Source organism: Frieseomelitta varia, unplaced genomic scaffold, assembly GCF_011392965.1.
Source record: "Frieseomelitta varia isolate USP_RPSP 00005682 unplaced genomic scaffold, Fvar_1.2 scaffold_310, whole genome shotgun sequence".
In the NCBI taxonomy this organism is placed as follows: Eukaryota; Metazoa; Arthropoda; class Insecta; order Hymenoptera; family Apidae; genus Frieseomelitta; species Frieseomelitta varia.
In genome coordinates, this window is record NW_025110047.1 from 197,052 (window position 1) to 203,051 (window position 6,000).

Consider the following 6,000-nt stretch of genomic DNA (forward strand, 5'->3'; position numbering starts at 1 on the left):
ACAGGTCTTATTTTCATTTGGACATCGTTATTCTCTCCGCCGATATCTTTCTGTCTCTGTATGCTCTTTACTAATTAATAATTTGACGAGCAATTCTTTGTCACGGTCGTTTCTTTTCTTTCCTTTTTTTCCTTTTTTTTCATTAATTTCTTCTCATGACATACAGAATTTACGGAATTTTATCTCGTGTCTGTGTGTGTCAAGAGGAATAATATTTTGAGAAAGAATCGATTTTTTTTAACTGGGGTTTGAAAATGATTGACCTTTCAAGGTGTCTCACACAGCACCAGGTTAAATTGATATCAAGTTTGATACCTGTTCCTTTTGTGTATGTATGTGTGTATGTGTGTGTGTGCGCGCGCGCGCGTGTGTGTATGAATATGAAAAACAATCTTCCATGATCAATAAATATTCAAAGATTCTTTTTGTAACAAATACACAGTGTATTAACATAATCATATACCAGTTGTTGGCAGTAACTAAACCAGTTGTTTAATATTTATCACAACTTTAATGAATGATACAAATAATATACAAGGTAATATACAAATAAAAAGAATATTTTCTATCATCAGGTTGCACAGAAAATATATATTGGGTCTAAATATATATATATATATATGCGTATAAAGCATCAGAATGATTTTTGTAACTTTCATTAATAAGTCAAGTTCAAATTAGTTTGCCCAAATGTTAAATAGTATTGACGTATTGATCACATAATATTAAATATCTTGGTTAAAGTTTCTGTAAATTGATACATTAAGTTGTAACAAGTTATTTCCAATGTTCAAATAGCATCGGTTAGATATTTTTGTATTTATGTAAAGAACTCACTGATGAGAATCTCATGCAGATTGTTTATATTTACATTTTTATTATTGTAATTGATTTTGCATAAACAATTCATGTGTAGTTAACAGTTCATACAGAGATTTGTAATTCTTTAAAAAGATTCTTTGATAAATCTTAATACGTTGAGATATTATTGCTACTGTGTAACAGTTTATAGACTTATTCTACGCACATGCAGGTTATGAACATTTTCATAAATTAACATTAATGAAGACAACAGTTTTATGCACGAAGTTTGCTTTGAATATTTTTAATATATTAACATAATTTACCAGTTTTTTTTCTAAATAAAATCTAATCTCATCATACGTTCAAAGTTTTTTTTTTTTCGTATATTGGAATAATGCGATGCACGGCAAGGGCTTATGAAAGTTACCACGGCGATGTACGTCGAATGAATTTCATGATTTATTTCTTTGTAAATGCAGATTTTTTCAGAACATTCGTATTTATTGAGAATTTTGTAAATAATCGTGAGATGCTGCCATCTACAGACGTACATCTCAATTGGTAATCGGTGTATCGGTAAAGTAGAAATCAAAATTACAAACGACGAGCAAAATAAATACGTATTTCTTTCTGTGCCTTTAAACTTTAAGCGTTTATTTCAAACGTTTTTTCATAATAGCTCGAGAAATAGAAGACTTGAAATATTCTTGTGGGAACATAAGAAAATGAAAAAAATGCTTGTATATTCCCTAGGAGGCTGACAGTGGTACCTCATTTAACATAAAAAAGACCCTAGTTAACTTTATAATTTACGTCATTCTTCCCCATCGCGAGTGATCTGTTTTCAAATCCGTTTTCTCAGAAGTTTTTATTTCTTTATTTATGGGCGAGTCCTTGTATCATACTTTGGTCAAATAATTTTACTTTAAGCTTTGTGTCATCATCGCAGAAAGTGAGAAAAAATACATTTAGGATAATGACGTTTCTAATATGCAATAATTCTCTGCTGTTACATTATATACAAAAGTACTTTTATGCTTTTTTTATAGTAATTGCAAGAACAAAAAGTTTGATTGGTTTGGTAATTCTAGACTTTGATGTACGTATCTGAAGGAAATAATTTAAAATTCAGTTTCTTTCCAATGTTTGCAAAATAATCAATTAATAATATAAAGTAACTCGAGAAAGTGTTTTTGAACTTTGCAGTAAGAAGATTTTGCAATTTCACTGGCACTGTAACGAGACACGACTACATGCGTAATTGTATTACCACAAAATTTGAAAATCAAATCTGAAAGTTGCAAGGTATTCACTGCAAATTCTCTTTTATTGCAAGATTTTAATAGAGATATTGAATCGTTATATAACATATAACGAATAGCTGTCACAAGTATATAATAAATGTTAGAGATAATTCCACCGAATATTGAGGCTTATTAATACATGATTAATACGTGTAGACGTAATGAACAATGTGGTTACGATCTGTATATTATTACAACACTGAAATGAAAAATGAAATTGCAGATTATTCTGTTGTACTGTAACATGCCGTACGGTTGAATTTATGAAATGAGATGTGCAGACAGACGTGTTGGAACAGTTTGGCGAGGTATTGTACGTAGTAGTGTGGATCTTTCACTGGCGCTCGGCGGGAATCAATGCGTTGATCCCTGTTACACACGTTTCGGCGTAACAGTCTGTAATCAGATGTAGACTTATCGCGCGGAATCTCGCGGAACTTGAACCTCAAATGGGTACAAAGCGCGGTACAATGTAGGCCCACTCGAGTCTATGGACACATACACATACACACACATACACACACCTATTCATATGTACGTGAAACTCGTATGACCCGAACGTTGATTTTGTCCATTATTTCGAAGCGCACTTGAACAGAGAGAGGTGTCGTTTTCAGATTTCGAATCTCTTCTGCATCATGCTCGATTGCTGCTGGTGCTGCTGCTGCTGCTGCTGCTGCTGTCTAGAAAGCACAGCCTTTGCATCTCTCTCTCTCTTTCTCGCGGTAACGTGATTTCGTTACCTCTTTGTCATTGCACCCGAAAACAGCTCCAAGTTCATAAAAATTCCACGAAGAAATTGTGCACGTCGCCCTCGTCATCGATCCCACCCACTCGCTAAAGAGAAAGAACAGTTTCATCGATAACCTTCCCTTCCCTTTTCTTCTCTTCCCTTCCCTTCTCGTCTCTTCTCTTCTCTTTTCTCTTCTCTTCTCTCCTCTCCTCTCCTCTCTCTCTCCTCGAGAACAACCCCAACTATTGACTGACGTCATTCATTTTCGAAACATTATGCAAGCTCCGCGAATTGCATATATTGTTGTATCTGTTATATCTTTCGGAAAAGCATGAAACCGTGAACTTTAAACTCTGGACGGAGAGATTAATCGGACGGAGTTTCTCTTGTCCTTATCAACCACCAAGTGTTAACCCCTTTGTGTGTGTGTGTGTGTGTGTGTGTGTGTTTCTCGCGCTATTGATTTTTCGCGCAAATCTTGTTTTTATGTAGAACGAAAGTAACCGGCAGAGGAGCGTACAAACAGTCGTACAAATAGTGAAACACACACTTTGAAACAATGGCGTCTGCCACCGGAAATTACGAAATGACTCGCGAAGGTTTGGATTCTCTAGATATTTGTTCTTTTTTTCTTTTTTTTTTCTTTTTTTCCTTTTTTTTTTTCCTTTTTCAGTCTGTGTTTCGTGGAACATTCGAAAAAATGTAAAATTTCTATTCTATTCCGACGCAATTATTCACGCCTCTGTATCTTTCACGCGATCGTTATTTTCTACGGAGATACAGCATCGATTCGCTCTGATATAAAATGGATGTCACTTCTGCAACAACGGTTCTCTAGGTAATATTATATTAAATATGTTTTTGGATCGATCGTTACTGACTCTCCCTCCTCCCCCCACCCTTCTCCCTTTCTCTCTACCTTTCTACTCCCTCTGTTTCTCCCCTTTTCTTTAAACGTATCAATTTGACCCAAAGTTCCAAGTTTCATTCGAATTCGCGATTCATATCGAGTATCATAATTTTATCCCAAACCTAATTGCATTCAGGTATATATATATATATATATACGATAATCACGAAACAGTCTCAATTCGTGGACGGTTTCTGGATTTAAAATTTCTATTTTCATGATAAAAATCTGCGCAATATCAGTCTCGAAAGCATTAGTCTCGAGTTTTTCGAAACCTATCCTAAACCTAAACTTAAACCTAAACCTAAACCTAAACCTAAACCTAAACCTAAACCTAAACCTAAACCTAAACCTAAACCTAAACCTAAACCTAAACCTAAACCTAAACCTAAACCTAAACCCAAACCTAAACCCAAACCTAAACCCAAACATGAACCTAAACCTAAACCTAAACATAAACCTAAACCTAAACATAAACCTAAACCTAAACCTAAACCTAAACCCAAACCTAGCTAAACCTAAACCTAAACCTAAACTTAAACCCAAATCTAAACCTAACCTAACCCAAATCTAATATAAATCTAACCTACACCTAATATAAACTTAATTTAAATCTAACCAAAATTCTCGAGTTGACCTGAGGAGACCAGTTAACTCGTCTCGTCGTTCGAACAGTAGTCTCTTTATTTCAAAAATTTCCCATCTTCATAATTTTATTTTTCTTTTTTTTACCAAAGTTACGATATATTTAATTACGTAGTATTTACCACATTCTGCTTTTCTTGTTGGATTAAAACTTACCTTAAACCTAATCAAAATTCTCGAGTTGACGAGTTAACTTGTTGTTCGAACAGTAATCTCTCTATTTCAAAAATTTCCCACTTTTTCACGCGTAATTTTATTCTTCTTTTTTTTTTTGCCAAAGTTAGGATGTACCTAGTATTTGCCACATTTTGCTCTTCTCGGATTAAAATTTATCTTGCGCCTTTCATCTCGTCGGTGTAAAATTTTTCAATTAAATCGATCATCTTTTTATCAGAGTTAACGAGTGATACCTTCTCCTCAGTTTTTTAGTATTAATAGTAGTATTAATAGTATTAAGTATTCTTTTCTTTTCTGATCGCGGTGATTTTCTCGATCCAAGGATTCCTCCGAAAGATTCCTTACAAACACAAAAGCGAGAGAGAGAGAGAGAGAGAGAGAGAGAGAGAGAGAGAGAGAGAGAGACTGGTTGAACCGATCGTGCAGATCCAGCACGATCGGTAGCTGGCTGCAATCTGGTGGTGAATTTAGATATAACATTTAAAATGATTTGCCGAGATCTTTTAATGGGACCGGGCGCCGACTAATTTGATTCGGCTCACTCTGCAATTCTGACGCTCGCTTTAATTATTCAACGAGCATACATCGTATTCTTGGAACCGGAATAGATGGGTTATCCATGATGAAATATCACTCGAAACGGATACGTGTATGTCGCACGCCTATCAATCCTCACCGTTCCGATCCGTTTTCCAGCATCTTTCCTCCAAATCTGAAAAATCGAATTTTGAACTTTGTTGGATGACACTAAAGCACCACCTACTCACGTATGTATGTACTTACACACGTCGTACGTGCATACGTTGTTATACGTATAGTCCCCGTCTGCGAGTATAGTATAGACTGGGAAAATTTTCTGCAGCGTACGTTTCGATTCTTAAGCGACATACTTCCTATTTCCCTTTTTACACTTTTATCGTTTTGTTATTTATAATCGACGGGGGTTGGAGTATTGTAAAAGGCGCCGGGCGCAGTAAGTATGTCTTCTCTATTTTTACCGCGAGACGAGGAGAAAATAAGCAAGTTTCTTTTATCTGCAAAATTGACTCTTTTTTTCTGTTTTATTTTTTTTTTATTTTTTTTTCATTTCGTATCTACGTGCAGCACGTAGATTGTTCCTCTTCGTGCTTGTTTCTAGAAACTCTTCGCCTCCCGAATTCCGCGCTAGTCAAGTGTAATCAGTATTCACCGTACATTTCGGAAATTATTTTCTGGAGAATCGAGTTACGTGTAGTATATTATATTGCATACTTACGTACAAGTATAAGTTAAATCCGGTTCTGTTTGATACAAGATGGAATATTTCTGTCTCTGGATTCTTTTTGACGAAAAAGCAACGAATTCTCTCGTGACTCGTCTTTTTCGTAAAGATGTCAGAAAAAGATTCCTTCGGTAATCTTAAATTTACCTCTGCTGCCTCTGCCTCT